Here is a 15,680-nt window from a genome sequence, read left to right on the forward strand (position 1 = left end):
TTTACCTAATGGTTTCAGAAATGAAGCCCTCCTTTCCTCCATGGACACATATATGTTTTCTACCCCTTTTGTCTAGTTTAGTCTCATTTATGGGGCTGATATTCTTTAAGATGGTTTTAAGACCCCTTAAAGATGCCAGCATAGGTGTTTTTTAAAAGTGGACTAACTCATTCTTGTACCTTCATCTTATACCTAGAGAGCTACTTCTGGCAAGGCACTACTATGTGATAATAGATTTAGGGACAAGACTGAAAAAGTATTTCCACTCTATAAGCAAAACATCTTCAGTCAAATGATATCAAGTTCACTCTCATTTATCATTCTGAAGATTAATACCTTATAAATGAAGCCACTATTGAATGGTATATACACATATACTATAAGCAAGTAATTACATTTGGGTAAATATGTATTTTTCTACTTATTTTTATCCTCCAAAAGACTGTTGCGTATTTTAAGAACTATTACATTTCACAGAGGAATAGTTTATTATAAAAATTGTGTCTGATTTAGTGACTAGGTATCTCTATTCATAAAATGAAGATGATAATATTTAAAGTTCCAAATATGTATTTATATTCTAAAAATTAGCTAATAGGCTTCTGCTATATTTGAACTATAAACTTTATTTGACAGACATACAACTTTTACTGGAAGATAGGAGAGAGAGGGAGGAGAAGAGAAAGAATGAGAGAGAGACATGGGTAGATACACAAATATAGATGTATGTGTATAATGTATTTTTTTTTTTATTCAGCTCTTCCCTAAATAGATTTAAAATAGGGGAAAGAAAAGTAAACAAAGACTCTAAAGTAACATAAGTTGATGGTCATAAGACACTGAGTAATATGGAGTGAAACCAAATCCGCTTTGGTTTATTAGCACAAAATGGTTTTTTAACTAACATTGTTATATTGCTAAACAACTAGAAGGAATGATTTCAGAAAAGGCATATAATTTTAGCTGCTTTAACAGGAATGGCCCATCAAGTATGCCCCAAAGTGAAGCCCTTGTATTGTTCACTGGCAACACTGTCCAACGTCAGCATGCATATCTATGTATCTATCTAATGTATACGTATTATATATGCTGTATTCCTTTTTCTACCATGCAACTGATGATTTTCTATCCTTGGATGAATAACTGATGAAACTTAGTAAGTCTCATGTAGATTTATAGAAGCTGAGGAACAAGAAAACATATCCCATTTTAATATATAAAGTTCTTACTTTGCAATAAGTAGGCCATAAAAGAAATAAAGGATTTCTAAATGAACAGACTCCTTCCTACACAAGAAGAAAATGCACTTCTTATGTTTTTAAATTCTCCAAACTGCCTTAATAAGACATAGGCCCAAATTAAAGTCATGGTATTCTTTAATGATATAAATGATATAAAAAGATCAGCTGTGCTATTCTTTGGAATGGCATTCTTTCTTTCAGATGAATTCAGGAAAAGAATAAAAATTAGCTGGTCAGTGAATTAAACCCATAGGATTGGTTTCATAAGCATGGGGTATGTATGAAAATATATCCAAGGGGTTGTCTCTTGTAGCCATTTGACACTACAAACATTTAGTTAAGACAAAAAGAATCAGCTAGAATATTTTTTTCTCATGTAGGAAAAACATCTGTTACTTGTTATTTAAGATATTTCCAATGGGTTGTATTTTCCTATTTGTCCTCTGGGGCATCAACAAGCCTATTTCCTCAGTATGTTAAGACTCTCAAAATAAAGGAGCAATTCTGGAAACATATATTCCTGGGGTATTTCACTGGTTCATATGAGGAGATTGAGAGGTGATAACGTTTGCCTCTCACCCCCACTCCAACCGCCTCCCCACCAATCCCATTCCAAATCATGTCATGAGGCTTATTTCTTGATTGGCATGTTTGTAATGGGAAAGGATTACTTTTTATAAAAAGAAGAAAGTAAGTATTTATGATGCTTCAGATTTCAGAAAGCTGCACAGAAGAAAACAAACTCTCCAAGGACTAACTGGCCTTTCCAGTTTGAAGTGTGATCCTAGCAGCTTTGCATCTCTCCTTAAAGTGGTAAAGAAATAATTAGGTAGTCTACAAATCTTTCCAGAATCTCAAAGTCACTTTATCACATGTCAATCCAATAATTAGAATTCTGAATATGTTTTCATCCATAAGTATACCATCATTATATTATGCTCAATGTAGGAATAAAGTAGAATGACAAAGCAATCACCCTTCTCATACGTTTACTTTTTTAAATTCCCCAAATTAAACCAAGTAATTATTACTACTTCAAATGTCGTTTGGGTGATCTGTTTAAAGTCCCTACTTTTTTTGCTCAACTTTTTTCTATCACCAAGGGAAAGAATACAGTGATTAAAAATTATTATAACATATATACAATATATATACACACACACATATATATTTAGCTATATATTTAGTTTACAAATATATAATAAAATTGTTCATTTTTGCTTCTAATCTTTACAATTCATTCAATAAGCATTTTCAGGGTGTCCACTCCTATGAGGCCCTACCAGGGCAGGAAGCAGAAGAGTGAAGACCCCAGTTGCTGAGTTGCTAGCGAAGATAAGACATATCTGGAAATAATCATAACATATAACATAAAGAAGCATGAATGAATGCTATGAGAGATGTGTGAAGCAACATGAAGCAAGTTAGAGGGGAAACAGAACTTCTTCTTGAGGTGGTAACTGAAGGTTGACTATGTAGCTGATCAAAGACTTTATCTTGACTCTGGAAAGCAACCCACTGCAGCTTACTAGTAAGACTTAAGGGTATCCTCAAAGTATTAGCATTTTATACACTGTTGTTTTTTTTTTTTCCTAAGTGAAAATCTGCTTAATTGTGCAATACGCTGCTTAGTTTGCTCAGAGTATCTTTTTTTTTTTTTTTCCGGTACGCAGGCCTCTCACTGTTGTGGCCTCTCCCCTTGCGGAGCACAGGCTCCGGACGCACAGGCTCAGCGGCCATGGGTCACGGGCCCAGCCACTCTGCGGCATGTGGGATCTTCCCGGACCGGGGCACAAACCCGTGTCCCCTGCATCGGCAGGCGGACTCTCAACCACTGCGCCACCAGGGAAGCCCTGCTGAGAGTATCTTTAATAAAAGATATCATACTACTCAGCAGAGCACAGAGAAATTACTTGCTGATCAGTTTAAAACAAAATATTTATATTCCAGCTTTTTCATTTATGTATTTTATTTTATGACAATAATTTAAAGATCTTCATTGGTTTTATTCCCTGTCTTGGGAGAAACACCAGAATGTATTACTCATGTAAAAACTATGAAAAGAAAAGGCCTTTGACAGAGAATTTAAAAATGATTTGAAATCTTCCCTATTTAAGATCCATAAATATGCATTATCTCATTTAATCCTTAAGTGAAGTATAAGTTATTTTTATTCCCATTTTACAGATAAAATAATAAAGTCAGACAATGTGACTACAAGCAGCTGAATTCAAGGCAGCGGGATAAACTAGAATTAGGAGAGAAATCCAGGTCCAGGTAGAAATAATGAGATATTGAAAATAGTCTGAATGCCCAACAGTGGGTAAATGGTAAAAAGAATTATGGAATAGCATGAAATATTACACAGCTGTTAAAATCACATTTTCAAGAAACCAGGAGTCACAGGATACAAAGTGTAACTTCACTTTTGTGAAAGCAAAGCAAGACAAAAACTGGAGGGAAGTATGCCAAAATACTGGTAGCAGTATTAATAATAAAAAAGAAAAATATCAGAAAAATCAATACATGTTTTTTAAAAGGTAAAAATTGTGGTATAAAGTATTTTTAAGAATCAATATCAAGCTTGACTTTCTAGTTTCTGGACTTCACTCTGATTTCCTTTTGTAATAACTTGAGGAAATTTAAATTGTTTTCCAATCTGAATTCAGTAACACTATATTTCATAGAATCTAAGATAGAATCCATTGTAGGGCACACTTTGCCACCAAGAAAGAAAAAAAAATTGCCAATTTAACTACGGCATTTTTTGATTTTACATAGTTTAATGTAAAAAAAGGTATATCTTAGAGTTGATGAAATGTTGCAAGGACATTTAAAAAATTTTTATTGAGGTACAATTGACATACACCATTATATTAGTTTCAGGTGTACAACATGATTCGCTATTTGTATATATTGTGAAATGATCACCACAATAAGTCTAGTTAACATTCACCATTTACAGTTACACAATCTTTTATTTTGTGATGAGAACTTTTAAGATCTAGTCTCTCAGCAACTTTCAAATGTGCAACATAGTATTATTAACAGTAGTCTCCATGCTGTACATTACATCCCACAATTTATTTTATAACTGGAAGACTGTAAATTTTGCCTCCCTTCACCCATTTCACATATATACGATATCTTCTTTATCCATTCATCCATTGATGGACATTTAGGTTGTTTCCATATCTTGGATCTTGTAAATAATGCTGCAGTGTACATGGGGGTGCATATATCTTTTCAAATTAGTGTTTTTACTTTCTTCAGAAAAATATTCAGAAGTGGAATTGCTGGAACATATGGTAGCTCTATTTTTAAATTTTTGAGGAACCTCCATACTGTTTTCCGTAGTGGCTGGGCCAATTTACATTCCCACAAACAGTGCACAAGGATTCCGTTTTCTCCACATCCTCTCCAACAGTTATTTCTTGTCTCTTTGCTAGTAACCATCTTAACAGGTACGAGGTGACATCTCATTGCTGTTTTGATTTGCATTTCCCTGATGATTAATGATGTTGAGCATCTTTTCATGTATCTGTTGGCCATCTGTACATCTTCTTTGGAAAAATAACTATCATATCTTCTTTCCATTTTTTAATTGGATTGTTTTTTTGCTCTTCAGTTATATGTTTTATATATATATTTTGGATATTAGCCCCTTATAAGAAATATGATTTGCAAATGTTTTCTCCTATCCAGGAGGTTGCCTTCTCATTTTGTTGATGGTTTCCTTTACTGTGCAGAAGTGCAAGCACATTTCTGATATCCCATTTTATATATCCCTATCTATAACTTGCTTTTATCTAGCAACACTAGTTATTTTGCTCAGCTAATATTATAGAAGCAGAAGCTTTTCTATAAGGGAAACCCCTTTTTTTCCTGAAGCAAAATAACCCAGCTCTAGTTGAGAAAAGGATAGCAATTCTATTATATATCATATTTTGTGTTGAGAATCTGGCTATTTCTGGTGAATTAATGTATCTTTAAAAAGTCTTGTTAAATCTAGCTGCTTTTCCAAAATGTAACTTAGATAACTGATTACCAAATTTAATTTAAATATTTTATCATTCTCAGCTGGAAAGAGAAATAATACAAATTGTACTGAACCATACATATCCAAGTGAAAAGACTTGGTAATATGAGATGTTTAAACATGCTTCCATTTCTATGCACACTTTATATATTTTAATAGATATATTTATTTTGGAGTATGTAAGTCATCCTGACTTTTCACAATCAGACCAAACACACTAAAATTATGTTCACACTCTCACAAAAGAAACTCTCCATATGGAAGATGAGTAGAGGATTACATTAAGAAAAGTTTTTGTGTATTACTCTTACAGTTATTTACACTTCTATTTAACAAAATCTTTTATTTCTTTTTTTTTACATGTTTCATTTTAGCTTTTTTTTTCTGAAAAGTGGCCAAAATGAAATGAAATTTCAAGTTGTCATGTTGACCATACCAACCATAAAACAAAAATACAAAAGGAAGAGGACAAAATACAATTCTTTTTTTTTTTTAAATTTTATTTATTTATTTCTGGCTGTGTTGGGTCTTCACTGCTGCTCACGGGCTTTCTCTAGTTGCAGCGAGTGGGGGCTACTCTTCGTTGCAGTGCGTGGGCTTCTCACTGCGGAGCACGGGCTCTAGCTGTGCAGGCTTCAGTAGTTGTGGCTTGCGGGAGGGCTCTAGAGCGCAGGCTCAGTAGTTGCGCCACACGGGCTTAGTTACTCCGGGCCTGTGGGATCTTCCCAGACCAGGGATCGAACCGGTGTCCCCTGCATTGGCAGGCAGATTCTTAACCACTGCGTCACCAGGGAAGCCCCAATTTACTTTCAATTAAAATTTTAAAATAACAATTCAAACTTAACCCTGTGCATTGAAAATATTCCTGATTCAAAGATTTTTACTTTGCCAAAAATCTCATTCTACTTGCAATTTTTGATTGGCAGATGGGTAGAAGCTGGCAGGGAAAGAAGAGTAGGAAAAAGTCCAAAATAGTCTTACAAGAAATTCCATGTTTAAATGTGTTCAAGTTTACATAGAATATACTGAGGAGTGAATATAAAAGGGAGTCAGCCTAAGTGTCTCCAATAAATTCAACTGTAAGCTATATGAACACATAATGAAACAATGCAAGTTACAAATAGAGACTTTTTACTGTCACTATTATAGACATGTTCCTTTTTTTCCTTATTAAGTTGCCAATTATCAGTAGTCATGATTCCAGTATAACCTATTTGCTTCAATCCATCCAGATTTCAAGGATAAGAAAGCACAGTTTGTACACGAAAAGTAGAAATAACAGTAGTTGTGTGTGTGTGTGATATATTGGGGGTGGAAGAGCGAGGTCAGAATTGAGGCCAGAAAAGGTACATATTTACTGTGTGCCTCCTACGTGTTAGAAACTGCAATCTGAAGGGTAAATATGGGCTTTCGAAGGCTAAATGCCTAATTAATGTATGCATAAAGGAAAAGCCAATGTTTTTCTTTATGTTAATTATTAATCAAAAGCCTGTACAGGGCTTCCCTGGTGGCGCAGTGGTTGAGAGTCCGCCTGCCGATGCAGGGGACACGGGTTCGTGCCCCTGTCTGGGAGGATCCCACATGCCGCGGAGCGGCTGGGCCGGTGAGCCACGGCCGCTGAGCCTGCGCGTCCAGAGCCTGTGCTCCGCAACGGGAGAGGCCGCAACAGTGAGAGGCCCGCGTACCGCAAAAAAAAAAAAAAAAAAAAAAAGCCTGTACAAAAAGTTTAGCAGCACCTGGCACTTTGCCCTTTTATAAGCAACAAAAGCCCTTATTTTATTCAGGGTTTAGTTTTTTTTATTTTGTTTTACAATATAAATACATGTTCTAGAGAAGAAAGGAGAAGGGATAAATGAAATTGTAAGCCAACTGATGTGAGTGCCCTGTAAGGCTGTGTTATTACTCTAAACTCAGTTAAGCTGTTTTTGAGTCTCCCTTAAAACCAGTTAACAAGAAAATAGAACAAAAGGAATGGCATCTTAAAACTCTGCTAATTAACTGAAATTTACAATTGATGAGCAATTTTTCAACTCTACCATTCTTAGGAAATGTGGCTACCCAATTGTGGGCTTCAAAAGTATTTTTCTGCATATTCAGAAAGCTGACCATTCTTTAAAATGCTAGTCAGCTTTACAAAGAAATCACTCTTTTGATACGTTTATTAAATGAATGAATTAGAATTGGATCTTTTTATTTAATCAAAATTTAGCAAGTAAGACAGGTAAAATAAATGAAACTCGATAATCAAAGAAATACTAACTACGAAAACAAACACTGTTCAGGAAAACATGTCTATAAGTGCCCCAAGTCTGAAATGGATCCAGTTCTCAACAAGTTTCAGCTTTCTACCACAACCTGCAAAAGTACTCTGACCCAACTGTCCAAAGGCCCATGATGCCTCTATTTTATTTCACAGTTTATTCATAATCAATATATAAACACACCACCAAACTTAATTCCAGCTAGCAGTCACAAGACACCTGGGATCAGATCAATAAAATCTGAAAGATAAACAGAAAACATCCCATAAATTAAATCAATGGAATGATTTAGTCTTTTATTTTACTAAAGAGGAAGATGATGTTAAGTTACTTGGATCCCTGCCCATAAAATTTACTGGCTGACCATATATCCAATCCATTTACAACAAGCGGGCTATGTAGCTGTAAAACTTTAAACTTAAAATTATCTTCTGGATTTCATTTAAAAACATATATTAGATGTCCAAATTAGATACTATTTTTATTTTCAGCAGTTTCTATTTATTTAAAGTAAAACAATTCTTATATTTATATTCTAAAACATCAACCAAAAGTATTTGTTAACAAATTCTGTACTGAATATACTACCATTTAACTTTAAAGATGTTTAAGTAAAAATAATAAAACTGAAAGATTTCCCTGGTGGTACGGTGGTTAAGAATCCACCTGTCAATGCAGGGGACATGGGTTCCATCCCTGGTCCAGGAAGATCCCACATGCCACAGAGCAACTAAGCCCGTGCGCCACAACTACTGAGCCTGCGCTCTAGAGCCCACGAGCCACAACTACTGAGCCCACGCACTGCAACTACTGAAGTCCACACACCTAGAGCCCATGCTCAGCAACAAAAGAAGCCACAGCAATGAGAAGCCCACGCACCATAAGGAAGAGTAGCCCCCACTTGCTGCAACTAGAGAAAGCCTGTGAGTAGCAACGAAGACCCAAGGCAGCCAAAAAAAAAAAAAAAAAAAAATAGTCCACAAAAAAAAAATCTTTAAAAAAGAAATAATAATAAAACTGATGTATTTGGATCCTTAATCTGATTTAACATCCACAGACAGTCTGCAGATTCAAAGTGCAGCATCAACAATCTGTTTAAAGGCAACAAAAGTCAAGTATGACAATTCCAATGGCAACCTAGCAATCTTCCCAACATTTTCTTACACCTAAGTCTTCCCATCATTTTCTTACACCAAATCATGCTGAGAAGCGCATTGTCAAGTGGAAGTAACAAGAAAGTAAACCAAGGACAAAAGCAAACCCCAAACTTCTGTGCCAAAAGTCAGCCTGTCTTTTGGGCAGTTAGTAAAGAAAATAACTTTAAAATGACAGAGTGAGATTCTTGGCTTGCTGCAGGGAGCACTCATGGCTAAATCTCCAATTTAAAAAAATCAAGTTAGGTTCTAGAAGTGTGTTTGTGACTAACTGGTTGGAAATTGGAATATGTTCCACATGATATTGTTAGAAATGGTTCATTATTAGGCTCCTAGGTAAAGTCCAAAAGCTAATTAACCTAAAAATTGTAATTATTTAATGAAAAGAACCATCTAAAATAATATATTTTGAGATAATATGTTAATTAGCTTGATTGTAGTAATCATTTCACTATGCATCTGTATATCAAATTATGTTGTACACCTTAAATATACAATTTTAGTAAAAAATAATGTAAAGGGAATACTAGTAAAAATACGACTGAAAATGAAATTCTTGATTTTTAGTCTTAAGAGCAGGTGCTTAAGAAAAGTGAATTTTATCACACAGAATGAAATTGTATCCATACAACTTGGATAAAATTGTGGAAATTAAAAAGTAAGGCTTTGCAGGCATTTTGAGGGACTTCAAGACTAATGGTGTTGATAAACCTACTTCCACTTCAAATATCTGACTTTATTTTACTTTGATACAGATATTCTTTTAGTATAAAACCATCAGTTCCCAAACTATGTGCCATAGTACCCCAGGATGCCACAGTAAATTCAGAGAAGGATGAAATATTTTCAATATGTGAAAAAATACAGCAACATCCATCAGGCACCACACAAACTACTAGCCTGGAGTAGTTCACAGTTTCAATATTGGATTATGCTACATTCCTTTCAATGATACCGCAGCTTTGCAAAGTTTGGGTTTTGATGGTGTTTGTGATATAAAAGCAAATACTAACACTGCATGAAAACCAATGTGGAGTAAGAAATGAGCATGACAATATCCGATCTGCCTCTTAGGTGTGAGGGCTGGGCAGTAGCCAACAGGCACACATATCCCATTAGTAAATAATTGCGAGTTTCTAAGTATAAAATAAAAAGATTCTTTTCAATTTATGTGTAATATTTTTTTTCAAAAGGTGACTAAGTGGGCTTCCCTGGTGGCGCAGTGGTTGAGAGTCCGCCTGCCGATGCAGGGGACGCGGGTTCGTGCCCCGGTCCGGGAGGATCCCACATGCCGCGGAGCGGCTGGGCCCGTGAGCCATGGCCGCTAAGCCTGCGCGTCCGGAGCTTGTGCTCCGCAACGGGAGAGGCCGCAACAGTGAGAGGCCCGCGTACCGCAAAAAAAAAAAAGGTGACTAAGTTAAGATCTAAATACTTCTTATATAATTAAATAAAACTGTGAGGTACTACTTTTAGCCTAGGGGTGCCATGAAAAAAATTACTGAGATACTCAGAATGCCATAAACTGAAAAAGTCTGGGACATTCTCTATTAAGCATAGTTGTTTTGTTCTGTTTTGCTTCAATTTTGCTCCACAAATTTAAAGAAAAGAGAAAGTAGGAGAGATTATTAAAAAAAAAAAAAAAGGACTGGTAGAGAGAGATGTAAAGGAGAGGAAGAAAAATATTTTCCTAAAATCAGAGAAAAAATACTAGGACAGTGGGAAGGACAGTGGTTCAACGCACTGGGCATGTGGACTGTGTGTGCATGTACATGTATGTGTGCATGTTCACGTGTGCTACTGGGCGTGCAAGAGGTGGCTAAAATAGTACACATGAACATTAGAGGATGAAAGACAAAGAACAAGGAGTGGGTATGCTGTATATGGGTACATGTTAACCTTGTTGATCATCAGTCATCATTCCCTAAGAAAAAGTTCCCTAGTTGCCAGGAGACAAGGAAAAACCACATAGAACCACATGTTAATTTGTGTGCAGTTTTAAGTCAATTTACTGTTTGATCACAATCTCTTCTTGCTAAGAGCTCTTTGGCATGCTAGATTGATGTCCTGATATCTTTAGGTTATTTTAAATAGATTGGATTTTATCTGTTCTGCAGGCACTTTCAAATATACACTGTCATAGTGTGGAATTTTTCAAAAGTCAGGCTTTATGATACATGAACCTGGCTGCTTTATATGTTCCGTAATGTGACTGGGGGGGGACATTCCGACCTGCCCCCATCTCTGTCCCCCAACCCATCCCCTTCTCCAAAAAAAATTTATTTATTTTCTTTTCAATACAGCATGTGTCAAATACAAACTTTAATATATTAACACTATTTCAGTTATGTGAACCTTGTATTTGAACACACAGGTTTAGCAAGGTGTTCAGTGAAGGTGCTTAGTGTTGTACTTTTCTGATGCCATTGTCCAATTTAAAGAAATAGTTGAAAATTCTCCTTTTGGCAGAAATAAGAAAAAAAAAATCCCATCCTTAACCCACCTGATCTGCATTGAAAATATGTAATGGGAACAGTTTTGAAGGAGAAGAGTTCATTTTAGACCTGGTGAACTCACACTGTCTAAGGATTTTTGTTTGCTTGTTTGCTTTTCTTATCTTAAGGGGAGCACATCCATTTGCAGTGCCTAGAGCAGCTGCTTTGTAAAAAACTCTCTGAACCTTTTTTTTTCCCCCACTCAACCCATTTAGTGAACAAATAGGCACAGAATAGTGAAGATTTATGTTTCCTTAAGGCTCAATCCTCACTGTGAACATCTGCCATTTCAAACACAGAGGTCAAGACTTCTTGTGTAGTATTTTGCTGAACAATGCTCTCCGCATAACTCAAATGAAATTCTTTTCAATAGGATTCAGCATCTGCTTCTAGGCAGCTTAACTTATCAGCATATTAAGAGCACCACTTCTTCATTCTCCAAGTCTCTTTCTCCACACCAAAAAGGTAGAGAACATGTCAGCAATCTTGAGAGTTAACCGCTAAAGCTTTTTTCCCCCTCTTTTTCCAATGAGAAATAATCTTATACCTGTTTATTACAAATCATGTTGTGTTGGTCAGATCAAATTATAAATCCTACAACAGGCTGAAGTATTTCTGTTTACATCTCACAAGGAATAAAAATTGAAAATAACAGACATATTTTCAATATTAGGTTATCAAGGTCAATTGAAAAGCCACTTTTCACATTTCCTGTGCTTCTCCCTCCTTAAAGTTACACGGGAGTCTCAATTTACAGGAACTATGACTGCTTGACTCATAGAAAAGTTAGTGCTTGAGCTTCAATTTACAGATACACAAGTAGGAAATACTATAGTTGCAAATTAAAATTAAAAATGGATTCTATTTAAAAATACATATTTAAGTGCTTTTTATTAATAAATATAATCTTTACATTTTTAAAATACAGAACAGTTTTTTTAAAATAGTATTGTTTACTATTTCAAGGACCTGAAGTTCCTTACCATCAAAGAGCTTACTTAGAATCTAGTGGGATAGAGGTGGTCATGAAAAGTCAAAAGACAAAAGGCCAAAAGCAGAACATGCCTGCTGTCACAAAGAAATACCAACAAAGAGCTACGGGAGACAGGAGATCAAAGAAGGAAAAAAACCAAAATCCTTTTATATATTGATCGATAAGGATTCACAGAGGAGGTGTAATTAAGTTGGGCCTTGAAGGAGCCAAAGGATTTTTTTTTTATGTTTTTTTTTTATTGTGGTAAAAGTCACATAATATAAAACATACTATTTTAACCATATTTAACTGTACAGTTCAGTGGCACTAAGTACATTCACATTGTTGTGCAACTCTCACCATCACCCATCTCCCGAATTTTTCACCTTCCTAAACTGAAACTCTGTCCCCTTTAAACACTAACTCCCCATTCCCCACACGCCCCCCACCACGGCCCCTGGCATCTACCAATGTACTTTCTGACTCTATGAATTTGACTATCCTAGGTACCTCGTATAAGTGGAATCAAACAGTATTTGTCTGCACCTAATGTATATTGGAATGTATTTTTAAGGTTAACTTAATATATGTCCTGCAAACAGATTATACTTTTTTTCTCCTTGTACAGTAACCCCTCACCAGTCATGTACTTCATACATTTTAGTGTACCTACGTCAATCCCAATCTCCCAGTCCATCCCACCACACTCCCTTGGTGTCCATATGTTCATTCTCTACGTCAGGATTTTGATAGGTGGAGACAGAATGGGAATGAGACCAACTCAGACAATGGACTCAGACAATGGACTCAGCAGAAAAAAGTAATGAAAGAAGCAAATACCAAGGCATATTTGAAAAAACACCTGCAGTCCCACCTGGCTGGAGTATAATACACAAGAAAAGCAATAACTGGGTGAGAGGCTAGGTTGGGTCTGTATAGGCAGTAGTGATCTTGAATGACTATCTGAGGATACAGAATTTAATACATTTAATTTTGTATGCTAAAGTGAACCACTGAAGGTTTTCTATTCAAGAATGACATAATTAGGACATTTAAATGGCAAGGCTGTGTAGACTGGATCAGAGATGAGGAGAGATTAAAGCATAGACCATCTAGGGGACTCCTTCAGAAGTCCAAGTGATGGGTAATGAAGAGTCAGCTCGGGAAGAGGCAGTATCAGTGTCAATGCAAAGAAGGAAGAGTGCTCCAACTACTGCAGAGGCAAATGTCTTAGACCGTTCAGGCTATATAACAAAATACCATAGGCTGAGTGACTTAAACAATAAAAATGTATTTCTCACAGTTTTGGATGCTGGAAGTCTGAGATCAGGATGCCAGCTTGATCAGATTTTGGTAAGGGCCCACTTACTGGCTTGTAGATAGCTATCCTCTCGCTATGTCCTCCCATGGTCACTGTCAAATTAGGATCACCTTTGTCACCTTGTTTAATATTAACATCCTGAAAACCTTATCTCTAAATTCAGTCACGTTGATGGGTTAGGGCTTCAACATATGGAGTTTGAGAGGGGACACAGTTCTGTCCATGGTAGTGTGTATAACCTGTGGGACTTAGGGATTGGTTGGATATGAAAGGCATGTGACAGAGAAAAGGAGCAAAGAGAATCCTGAGGGTTGAAGACACAGACTCCCAGAAAGATGGTATCGTTCTTAGAAACAGGGAAGGCTGAAGGAAGAACAGGCTGCTGAGCAAGAGGACAGGGTGACAGCCTTTTTTAGACACATTGAGTTTGAGTTTCTGGCAGGATAATCAAGTGAAGATATGCATCAGACAACTAACTTATTCATGAAAGGTATGATTTTATGTGATATGCAAAAGAGTGAAAATTTACTTAACGTTAAAACAAAAATGAATGAACATTGTGGTAATATAATTAGAACCAGCCCACATTACTGTATATTTGATCACACTTTGACTTGACAGACAGGTGTAACATTAATAGAGCACTGCCTGTGTGGAAGCCCATATTGTTCGTAGTGAATGCCACATCCTGCTGCCCAGACCCTGGGCTGCTCTGGGTCAGCGATCCAGCAAATCAATGTTTGTATCTCAAGCACTTAGAGTGGTGTATGGCACAAAGTCTGGGATCTATAAATGCAGAATGAGTCACTCCCCAGGAAAAGAGGCTGAGTCATGGGCACGTCAACTAATTTCACCTCTAGACTTGGTATTATTCACATAAAACAATATCATAGGAAGCGAGGCACTAGGTATGGAGCCTAATGGAATGTTCTGAACACGTACGCTGACATGTTCACTGTAGATGCTGTGACAATGCTTAGAAGTAGAGATTAAGGCTAAAGAGGAGCAGTTCCATGCTGGGATTTTGTATCTCTGTCACCCATCTACTGTCACAACAGAGGAAAAAAAAATAACCAGGTGATGCAGCAACTAAAAATAATAATAACTACCCATTTGAATTGAAGTTTTAAATGCCTCAATTATGGAATTTGTTTTATGAAAACTACAGTACTATCTCTAATACAAAAACAACAATATAGGAAATAACCTTTAATACAACCCAGGCATCGTATAAACTATGTCGCAACCATTATTAATTTAATCCTCACAAGAACAAATACAGCAGATACCATTATTATTCCCAAGAGGAAACTAAGCTTATAAAGATTAACTATCTAGTACCTATGGATTAAGATTGGTAATCAATTGATTTTACAAAAATGCCATTTAATAAGGCAAAAAATGACAACTGTAGTCAGAGATAAGGTGAAATATATACATATATTTAGTATATGGCCTGTGTATATTTTTTTTTTTTTTTCATTTTTTGTTTTTAAATTAAGACACTAACGGTTTTTCCTAACTGTGCAATTCCTTAAGGAGTTCTGGCATATTCAAATTCAGGCAGAAACAATAAGGGTAAGCAGGCTTTGGAAACACTATAAGAAAACAAATGACAAAATTTTGAAGTAGAAAGCACCCAGACTCTTGTAGTTCTAAGCATTTTTAGTGGGACAAAAATTTTGGAAGAGGCAGCATTTATTTTTTAAGAAATGTTTGCTGTATATGTATAACTGAATCACTTTGCTGTACACCTGAAAGTAACACAACATTGTAAATTAACTATACCTTAATATAACATAAAAATTAAATTAAAAAAAGAAAGAATTCCAAACTCAGAAAAAAAAACTTTTTGCTGACACTACCTCAAAGGTCTATGGCAAAAAGGCCTAATATATTCTTATCCCAGATCCTTTCATTTTTCCTTCTTTGTAATTTTTGTATTACGGATGTTAGGCACATAAATTGTGTAAGAAGTTGATCTATTCAAGGCTTATGATGAAAAACCACAGTAAGAAGTATGTTTTATTTGAGAGCTAAAATGTATCTGACTAATGTTATATTTATTTTGGTAATGTGATAGTACAGTTGAGTGAAGATGGAATCTGCAAAAGCCAATAAGCTTATTTTTTGCAGTATGGAAACCTATCTGCTCGCTCAGACCATTAGTCTTTAAAATCTAAAGTTTCCTTTGAAATG

The 15,680-nt window shown here is 35.8% G+C and overlaps 1 protein-coding gene across 2 annotated transcripts in view; it reads right to left on the reverse strand.

The window, feature by feature from the left end:
• Nucleotides 1-15,680, reverse strand: part of MAP2 (microtubule associated protein 2) — a 278,232-nt gene that overhangs the window by 202,404 nt on the left and 60,148 nt on the right. The window lies entirely within an intron of this gene.

This window comes from Pseudorca crassidens, chromosome 6, assembly GCF_039906515.1.
Source record: "Pseudorca crassidens isolate mPseCra1 chromosome 6, mPseCra1.hap1, whole genome shotgun sequence".
NCBI classification, from domain to species: domain Eukaryota; kingdom Metazoa; phylum Chordata; class Mammalia; order Artiodactyla; family Delphinidae; genus Pseudorca; species Pseudorca crassidens.